The sequence below is a fragment of the Leucoraja erinacea genome, chromosome 18, assembly GCF_028641065.1.
Source record: "Leucoraja erinacea ecotype New England chromosome 18, Leri_hhj_1, whole genome shotgun sequence".
Lineage (NCBI taxonomy): Eukaryota > Metazoa > Chordata > Chondrichthyes > Rajiformes > Rajidae > Leucoraja > Leucoraja erinaceus.
The window spans coordinates 36,967,663-36,978,411 of record NC_073394.1 but is presented as its reverse complement, the minus strand read 5'-3'; the positions used below and the strand labels follow the sequence as shown (position 1 = coordinate 36,978,411).

At 44.1% G+C, this 10,749-nt stretch overlaps 1 long non-coding RNA gene across 1 annotated transcript; it reads right to left on the bottom strand.

The window, feature by feature from the left end:
• Window positions 1-2,215: 2,215 nt before the first annotated feature.
• LOC129705986 (uncharacterized) lies at window positions 2,216-7,493 on the bottom strand. The gene is made up of 4 exons (XR_008724987.1): window positions 7,135-7,493; window positions 3,674-3,703; window positions 3,265-3,294; window positions 2,216-3,016 (listed from the first exon to the last, which is right to left on the bottom strand). It is a non-coding gene; the product is annotated as an uncharacterized LOC129705986 (long non-coding RNA).
• Between the last annotated feature and the right edge of the window lie 3,256 nt (window positions 7,494-10,749).

Genomic DNA, 10,749 nt, shown 5'->3' with positions numbered 1-10,749 from the left:
GATGAATGGGAAACAATCATGATAGTTATATAGTACATATTGAACAAATAGCTGTGATGCAATTTAAAGTTTCTGGTTGGATTGCTGTATGCAGGATCAAATTACCATAGATTTAATGTGGTATGGAGAAGATTAGTATCGACAAGCAAACAGCTTACTCATAAATGGTAAAATTATGGTAGCGCTGTTAAATTATTAGATGACCAATCCCTAGATCTGAGTTCAAATCCCATTATGACAGCTAGATTTAAATTTAGAACACTAACCTAGAATGTGGAAATTACAGAAAGGTATTTTATATTAGCGTATTCTAATGATTTGAGTAAATATTATGTTCTGAATTATAATTAGAATGGATACGAATTTAAATTATTGCAAAATTAAAAAGCTTATGGGAGTGCACAAAATTAGGAAAATTAAGATGAGAACAGGTACATCGTAAAATACTCACACAGCTGTGACCAGGTGGGGGTTCTTCAGGGCATTTGTATCCGATACTGTGATTGACGAGAAATGCCTGATTGTTCTTGTAAATGCATGTTGTTACTGCCTTCAAACAGTTGCCTTCCTTTATTTCCAGACTCTCTCCAATCTGCAGATTGAAGGAAAATATATATCTTTTGGAGCCCATTTAAATAGTTGTTTCAATTAAAATTTGCAATAAATTATATTTACCTGCAAAATATTTCCATTCATTGTACAACTCAATTCTGTAAAAGAAAATAAATAATTTATGCTGAGAGTTTTAATTTAAGACGGCAAGATCTTGGTCAGTTGGTTAAGTGGGCTGGGTAAATGGCAAATAGCCTTCAATTCATACAAGTGTCAGATGATGCATTTTGGGAAGTCAACCTTTTGCAGGAAATGGTAAATGAGGAATGTTGCATACCAGAAGGAGCTTAGCGTACTCGTGGAGTCACAAGATGGTGATAAAGGCATTTGACATGCTGGCCTTTATCAGTCAAGGTATTGAGTCTATAAGTAGAGACATTATGTTGCAGCTGTATGAAATGTTGATGAGGTTGCACTAGGAGTATTGTGTGCAGTTGTGCTTACCCTGCTATAGGAAATAAGTCATTAGGCTGGGAAGAATGCATCTGAATGTTGCCAAGACTCGAGGCCTGAGTAAAAGAGGTTAGGTAGGCTAGGACTTTAGTCCTTGGAGCATAGGAGACTGAAAGATGATATTGTAGAGGTATATAAAATAATGAGGGACATAAATAAGGCAAAGATACATTCTTTTTTCCCAGGGAAGGGGAATCAAAACGACAGGGTTCACCTTTAAGGTGAGACTTACAAGGGACATGCAGGGCAACTTTTCACAGAGAGGATAGAGGGTATATGGTATGACCTGTCAGCTAAAGCAGTACTGCAATAATTTCAAAAGACATTTGGATCTGTACATGGTTAGGAAATCTTTAGAGAGATGAGGACCAAATGCAGGCAAATGAGACAACCTTAAATGGGCACCGTGGTTGGCACGAAGGGCCTGCTTCTGTGTAGTATGACTCTGTGATTCCAAATGTTGAAGATATCAGCTGCCAAAGCTTTGAAATTTGGAAAGTGCCAGAAAAATGAATATTCACAATTTTTCTTTGAATTATTGCTCATTATTGTCTGCATTGATTGTCACTTTGTTCTGAGTTAAATGTTGAAAAAAAGGGCTGTTACATATAGTTCTCTGACATCAAATGGAAGAACTTCCCCGTACATGTATGATTTGTAATCCATCCGCAAATGGATAAAAATAACCACTTGATTAAATTAGAAATAATCCAAATGGATTTTTGCATCTGAAAGCCACTTTCAGCTCATTATTGCCATTCAGACAAAAGTCCTTTGTGAAGAGATGAAATCCTACAAAACGTTTGAGGCTGAGTTGAAGATGTTATCAATTGGTTCTCATCAAAGTTAGAAAGATGGAAATTTACTTATTAAAGGATGTTCAGGAGGAATTGTGCAAAATACTTAGACAAAGATTCGGGACCTGCAACATCACCTATTCATTTTATCCAATAATGCCGTCTGATCAGGTGGAGGGGGGTGGGGGGGGGTTTGAAAGTGTATGGAGTAAGTGTGGAAGATTTGAAAAATTGTTACTCATTGTAGGATGAAAAAACGGACTTGTTTTTCAAAAGGACTTTACATAACCGTGTGAAAAACTGAATGAGGCAGATGAAGATAGTGGGGCAGGAATTGATCACGGAATATAGAAACATAGAAACATAGAAATTAGGTGCAGGAGCAGGCCATTCGGCCCTTCGAGCCTGCACCGCCATTCAATATGATCATGGCTGATCATCCAACTCTGTACCTGCCTTCTCTCCATACCCTCTGATCCACTTAGCCACAAGGGCCACATCTAACTCCCTCTTAAATATAGCCAATGAACTGGCCTTGACTACCCTCTGTGGCAGAGAGTTCCAGAGATTCAACACTCTGTGTGAAAAAAGTTCTTCTCATCTCAGTTTTAAAGGATTTCCCCCTTATCCTTAAGCTGTGACCCCTTGTCCTGGACTTCCCCAACATCGGGAACAATCTTCCTGCATCTAGCCTGTCCAACCCCTAAGGAATATGGGCTTGCTTTTATATTACTGGAGTAAACAAGAGGACAGTATTCAATGAACCCACTGGGATCTTGTTTTGCCAATATCAACGTGGAAATAGTCACCCTGTTTTTCACAAGAAATTTTCAATTGATGCAGTGATGAGGTATTGTTTAATGTCAAGAGGACCCCGAATGAAAGTTGCCAACCAACTAGTCTACGTTTCAATGGATAAAGCCAGTTTGGCTTTCCAAAAAAACATTAAATTATTGGTGCAGTAGGTTTTATGATTATGAAACGAATGTGCACGCTGCTTGTTTAATTAATTTACGTCCTTAAGTGTCCATGTTCATGAATGGGATATTTGGGAATTGAATGATTCATAGACTTGGGAGGATCATGCAAATCACACATTTTTATTGCTAACTTATTACCTGTTGAAGTTGAAGTAGTTGTCTGATATGTTGATGCTGTAAATAAAGATTTTTTGTTTTAGTCCTGAGGATGCTGAGTAATTGCACCGTCGAGCATTGGGAGAGTTGTTTGGAGTTAAATAAACCCATGATAAAGGTTACATAAGCAGAGATTCCACACCATTCAAAGCGGCTCTAGGAATGAAGGTCTGAAATAAAGCGTCGCAGTGGCTTTGGAGAAGATCAGTACGTTGGTCCATGTACATGAATGATAACAACCTGCTGTGGCCCAGTTGATACCATACCTGTTGTTGAAATCGGAGTCGTTGTCGATGCTGCAAATGAGAAAATTGACCATGTCAGTGTGGAGTGTACAATTTCCACTGAGGGGCAGGACGGGGGTGTTGAAAGATTATGGAGTAAGTGTGGAGATTAGGACAATTTTTGCGTATCATGTGATAAAAACTAAGTATTGTTTTCCCAAAGGTTTGCGTGAAGCAGCTTTATACAGCAATGAAAAACTGAATGAGGCCATCTGCCTCATGATGGTGTGGCAGCAATTGCGGCTCTTGGAATGGGAAGTAAAAGGAATGTGGAGGCTCAGACTGGAATGGAAGTCTGAAAACAAGTGTTGCAGTGGCTTTATAAAAGACCAGTCGGCTGGTCCATGTATATGAATGATAACAACCTGCTGTGGCCCAGCTGATACCATACCTGTTGTTGAAGTTGGGGTCGTTGTCGATGCTGAAAATAAGACAATTGACCATGTCAGTGTGGAGTGTCAAATTTCATCCTAATCCTGTCCATCTGTCCACCCGTCTATCTTTCCTCATGGTTGCTACACATATGTAATATTGCACAACATTTCATAGTTTTGGACCTCCATTTTATATGTAACATGTAAACAAAAGATGAGAATTATTTTGTGAACATTGTTGAATCTGCTTCTCGTTTCCCCAGATAGGTATTAACAGAAGGTTACACAAAAAAGCTGGAGAAACTCAGCGGGTGCAGCAGCATCTATGGAGCGAAGGAAATAGGCAACGTTTCGGGCCAAAACCCTTCTTCAGACTGATCGGGGGCGGGGGTGGGCGGGGACAAGAAAGGAAAAAGGAGGAGGAGCCCGAAGGCTGGGGGATGGGAGGAGACAGCAGGGGGACTGAGGAAGGGGAGGAGACAGCAAGGACTAACAAAATTGGGAGAATTCGATGTTCATGCCCCCAGGATGCAGACTCACCAAACGGAATATGAGGTGCTGTTCCTCCAATTTCCGGTGCTGCTCGCTGTGGCCATGGAGGAGACCCAGGACAGAGAGGTCGGAGACGGAGTGGGAGGGGGAGTTGAAGTGCTGAGCCACCGGGAGGTCAGCTTGGTTATTGCGGACCGAGCGGAGGTGTTCGGCGAAACGATCGCCCAACCTCCGCTTGGTCTCACCGATATAGATCTGCTGACATCTAGAGCAGCGGACGCAATAGATGAGGTTGGAAGAGATGCAGGTAAACCTCTGTCGCACCTGGAACGATTGCTTGGGTCCTTGAACGGAGTCGAGGGGGGAGGTAAAGGGACAATTGTTGCATCTCTTGCGGTTGCAACGGAAAGTGCCCGGGGAGGGGGTGGTACGAGAGGGAAGGGAAGAATTGACAAGGGAGTTATGGAGGGAGCGGTCTTTGCGGAAGGCAGATATGGGGGGAGATGGGAAGATGTGGCGAGTGGTGGGGTTACGTTGGAGGTGGCGAAACTGATGGAGGATTACTTTTTGTATGTGACGGCTGGTGGGGTGAAAGGTGAGGACTAGGGGGACTCGGCCCTTGTTGCGAGTGGGGGGATGGGGAGAGAGAGCAGTGTTGCGGGGTATGGAAGAGACCCTGGTGCGAGCCTCATTTATGGTGCAGGAGGGGAACCCCCGTTCCCTGAATAATGAGGACATTTCAGATGTCCTGGTGTGGAACGCCTCATCCGTGGAGCAGATGCGGCGTAAACGGAGCAATTGGGAGTGGGGGATGGAGTCCTTACAGGAAGCAGGGTGGGAAGAAGTGTAGTCCAGATAGCCATGGGAGTCAGTGGGTTTATAGTGTATGTCGGTCAGAAGTCTATCACCTGCAATGGAGATAGTGAGGTCAAGGAATGGTAGGGAAGTGTCGGAAATGGTCCAGGTGTATTTGAGTGCCGGATGGAAGTTAGTGGTGAAGTGGATGAAGTCAGTCAGTTGTGTGCGGGTGCAGAAGGTGGCACCAAAGCAGTCGTCGATGTAGCGGAGGTGGAGGTCGGGGATGGGGCCCTGGTATGTATTGAACAAGGATTGCTCGACGCAACCTACAAATAGGCAGGCATAGCTGGGGCCCATGCGTGTGCCCATAGCTACGCCTTGTATTTGGAGGAAATGGGAGGAGTCGAACGTGAAGTTATTGAGGGTAAGGACCAGCTCCGCTAGGCGGAGGAGAGTGTCAGTGGCTGGGTATAGGTTGCTTCTCTGGTCGAGGAAGAACCGGAGGGCTTTGAGACCATCGTGGTGGGGGATGGAGGTGTAGAGTGACTGGACGTCCATGGTGAAGATGAGGGGGTGAGGGCCTAGAGAATTGAATGCGCGGAGACTACGGAGAGTGTCTGAGGTGTCTTGAACATAGGTAGGGAGGGATTTAACCAAGGGTGATAGGATGGAGTCAAGGTATTTGGAAATGAGTTCGGTGGGGCACGAACAGGCAGAGACAATGGGTCTTCCGGGACAGTCAGGTTTGTGGATTTTAGGGAGAAGGTAAAATCGGGCTGTGCGGGGCTGGGGAACGATGAGGTTGGAGGCTCGGTCGGGTTGGGCATTGGAGTGGATGAAGTCGGTGATGGTGCTGGAGATGGTGGCCTGGTGCTCGTCAGTGGGGTCATGGTCCAGGGGTAAGTAGGAGGAGGTGTCTGAGAGTTGGCGCGTGGCCTCAGCTTTGTAGAGATCGGCGCGCCAGACTACCACGGCACCTCCCTTGTCAGCGGGTTTTGTAACCAAATCTGGGTTGTTGCGGAGTGAGTCGATGGCAGAACGTTCATGTGGTGAGAGATTGGAGTGAGACAGGGGAGTGGAGAAGTTGAGGCGGTTGATATCGCCAGGTATTAACAGAATATTGATTGTTTTCTGCAAACTCTTTTTATGTTCAGGAAACATTTTTGTGCTCCTGCTTTCTAACATAACCATTGTCAGCCCTGTCTGGAATCCTCAGAGTGCAAATGCATCATCATATTCTCCCTATTTATTTAAAAAATATCTGAAGTACAGTTTCACACATGTACATAAATATGATGGGTGATTGTTGCTGAGAGGCAAGGAATTCATTCGTATGCAGGTTATATACGTATATTCTATCCATCATCTTCCAATGGGAATTCTTAATTGTGATGCCACTAGAATGACGTTTAAGGACTACGATTGTCAGACAGCCTGTTGTATTGGCCAGATTGTGATGCCTCTCGTACGTCTTCTCAGTGTTTCTGGGTGGTTTCCAGTGTTTCATTCAATTCTAGAAAGGCAGTCCGCAGGACACTTAAAAAAAAAGACACAAAGCGCAGGAGTAACGCAGCGTGTCAGGCCTCATCTCTGGAGCACATGGATAAGCGACATTTCGGATTGACACCTTCCTTATTTGGAAAACCAGAACCTGCACTTTGTTGTTGCTATAGCAGATCGTTAATTCCTGTCGGCCAAACATTCAAGGGAGAGAAAGAGTGGAGTGGGGAATGATGGGAGGGAGGCAAAGAACAGGTCAAACACACAATTTTCTCCAACGGATCACTCAGAAGTACATTCGTCAAAGACCTCCTGCAATAATAATACCATTGCACTGCAACCCTCTGTCTTCAATGACTAGGCCAGCTTTACTCCTGCAATGTGCTATAGCCCTCCTCCACCCCACTGTACATCAAAACATTTGCCCAACGCATCTTCATTAAAATCTCACACTCGTCTGATAGCTATGTGAGCTAGTGTTGGACATTTCCACCCTGAGAAAAGGGTTCTGAATATGCACAAATTACTGAATTTACTTCCATGATGATTTCCATGTCTCATTTGTGTAGATCTGAAAATATTAAAATACTCTCCTCCACCTCATCAAGAGTAACAAGTTCACATCCTGGGAACAGTTGCTCCCAGATTAATGCATTGTGTAGTTGTTAACGTGTTATTCATTACTTACTTGTTGTTGAAGTTGTGGTCGATGTTGGTGCTGGAAGAAACACATTAGTTTGTGTGAATAGGCAGACTGGAATATCTATCCATCATCTCCCATTTCATAGAACCAGTTCTCAGGATATTGAATTGTCAACGTCATGGAATTATTGTATAAAGTCTTCATGAACGATTTTTGAATGTTGCAGAGAATATCCTACCCGTGTTGATAGATTTAGTTGCTGTAACTGCTGGAAAGCATATGATGGAAGACGAGAGAATGTGGTGACCAGAATGCTTGTAGGCGTAGTGGAGACAAATCAGAGAAAGGAAGTAGCAAGTTATGAGATTAACTCTAAACCAATAGTTGCAGCAGATGCTGCTGTTGAAAATATAATTAAATTGTGTTGAGATGAATTGAAAATCAGCAGAATTAATGTAAGATTGATGTTCCTGGGATAATGGGAGCAGTCTGTTGAGATGGGGCTGTGATCATACCTGTGGTTGATGATGATGTTACTGACTCTGGAAGTGATACAATTGAAGATGTGAGTGTGGGGTTGTAGAATAAATCTGACTACACTGAAATCAACAAACAATTGGTCAAGTCATCAACTGCTTCCTTCTAATGTCCATACCTGTGGTCGATGACAATGATGTTGACTCTGGAGAGGAAACAGTTCAAGATGTAATTTTGACACAATGCTGTCACTAGAAAATGGGGAATAGCATTTATTATGACCCAAATAATCTACATTGCACACATTGAATCTGTCAATCAACCTATATGCAAATCATTATATTTCTATCTGCTCTTCATGCTCTCCCGTTGAAATTGAAATTATTGAACCATGATCCATTTGGACGCTTCTTTTTTGTAACAATCAGTGGTCTTGGATTGTTCTTTGCAGTAGGTGGGTCCACACAATTGGAGGGAATACTGAGGGACGGGGGGAGGGTGGGTGTTGGGGGGGGGGGGGTGGTTTGAAAGAGTATGGAGTAAGTGTGGAAGATTTGAAAAATTGTTTCTCATTGTAGGATGAAAAAACGGAATTGTTTTTCCAAAGGACTTTACATAACCGTGTGAAAAACTGAATGAGGCAGATGAAGATGGTGGGGCAGGAATTGATCACGGAATATGGGCTTGCTTTTATATTACTGGAGTAAACAAGAGGACAGTATTCAATGAACCCACTGGGATCTTGTTTGGCCAATATCAACGTGTAAATAGTCACCCTGTTTTTCACAAGAAATTTTCAATTGATGCAGTGATGAGGTATTGTTTAATGTCAAGAGGACCCCGAATGAAAGTTGCCAACCAACTAGTCTACGTTTCAATGGATAAAGCCAGTTTGACTTTCCAAAAAAAAACATTAAATTATTGGTGCAGTAGGTTTTATGATCATGAAATGAATGTGCACGCTGCTGGTTTAATTAATTTACGTCCTTAAGTGTCCATGTTCATGAATGGGATATTTGGGAATTGAATGATTCATAGACTTGGGAGGATCATGCAAATCACACATTTTTATTGCTAACTTATTACCTGTTGAAGTTGAAGTAGTTGTCTGATATGTTGATGCTGTAAATAAAGATTTTTTGTTTTAGTCCTGAGGATGCTGAGTAATTGCACCGTCGAGCATTGGGAGAGTTGTTTGGAGTTAAAGAAACTGCTGTAGATTTGGGAGGAACAACAGCAGCAACAGATTAGCAAGAGATACCACTGATTGGCTCTAGCCCAAGTGTGAGGAGAGGGGTGAAAACAGTTGAAAACTGAGGAATTGGCTGTGTAAATTGGAAAATCAGGCAATTTATCAGTCAATTTAAGCAGGACAGCTCTTTGCGAGCGGCAGTGAGTGAGCAAAGTGCCCTGTGAGAAAAGTGTGAGTCTTTGGCTCGAGAGTCTTCGGAGAGGAGACCACGCAATACGCTTGAGAGGGAGACGAAAGAAGGAGATGTCAGGGCAAGCTGATTCAGTGCGATGCTTGCAGTATGTGGGAGGTCAAGGACACCGCTGGTGCCTCTGGCTGCTACAAATGCGAAAAATGCATCCAGGTAGAGCTCCTGAAGGGCCGTGTTGGGGAACTGGAGAAGCAAGTGGATGACCTCCGGTTCGTACGAGAAACGGAGTCGTTCCTCGACAAGTCCTACAGTACGATTGTTACACCTAAGGTACTGGAAGAGAGAAGGTGGGAGACAGTGAGAAAGGGAGGGAAGCATGGAATGCCAACGTCCCCGGGTGATGTACCTCTTGTAAACAGGTTCATCCGCTTAGAAGCTGTTGGGACAGAAGACGTGAGCGGCGGACTGGCCTGTGATGCGAATAGGGCTGTTGAGCCAAAACCAAAAAGGCCTAAGGCAGGCAAGGCCATTGTAGTGGGAGACTCCATCGTGAGAGGTACGGACAGGGGTTTCTGCGGCAACAGACGGGATGCGAGGATGGTGTGCTGCCTTCCCGGTGCCAGGATCCAGGATGTCACGGACAGAGTGCAGAAAATCCTCAAGGGCGAAGGTGAACATCCGGAAGTGGTAGTGCATGTCGGCACAAACGATGTCGGAAAGAAGGGGATGAATATTCTGCAACGTGACTTTAGAGAGCTCGGAAAAATGTTGAAAAGCAGGACCTCCAGGGTTGTTATCTCCGGTTTGCTTCCAGTTCCCCGTGCTGGCGAGAGCAGGAACAGGGAGATACGGGACCTGAACGTGTGGCTGAGGATCTGGTGCACGGGGCAGGGATTTAGATTCTTAGATCACTGGGATCTGTTTTGGGGGGTAAGGGGGAACTGTACAAAAGGGACGGATTGCATCTTAACAGGTGTGGGACCAGCATTCTGGCAGGCAGGTTTGCCACTGCTACACGGGTGGCTTTAAACTGAATAAGGGGGGTGGGGTGTTGAATGGGACAGTGGAGGATGGAGTTAAAGGGAAAGGGTTTCTTAAATGTGTGAGCATAGAGACCGAAAGGGTGTAAAATGAGGGTAGAAGAAATAGGTAGCAAGGTGAAAAGTAAAAGTGGCAGGCAGACAAAACCAGGGCAAAAATCAAAAAGGGCCACTTTTCAACATAATTGTGTAAGGGGTAAGAGTGTTGTAAAAACAAGCCTGAAGGCTTTGTGTCTCAATGCAAGGAGCATTCGTAATAAAGGTGGATGAGTTGAATGTGCAGATAGCTATTAATGACTATGATATAGTTGGGATCACGGAGACATGGCTCCAGGGTGACCAAGGCTGGGAGCCGAACATCCAGGGATATTCAATATTCAGGAGGGATAGACAGAAAGGAAAAGGAGGTGGGGTAGCGTTACTGATTAGAGAGGGGATTAATGCAATGGAAAGGAAGGACATTAGTTTGGAGGATGTGGAATCGGTATGGGTAGAGCTGCACAACACTAAGGGGCAGAAAACGCTGGTGGGTGTTGTGTACAGGCCACCTAACAGTAGTAGTGAAGTTGGAGATGGTATCAAACAGGAAATTAGAAATGCGTGCGACAAAGGCAAAACGGTTATAATGGGTGACTTCAATCTACATATAGATTGGGTGAATCAAATTGGCAGGGGTGCTGAGGAAGAGGATTTCTTGGAATGTATGCGGGATAGTTATCTAAATCAACATGTAGAGGAACCAACGAGAGAGCAGGCTATTT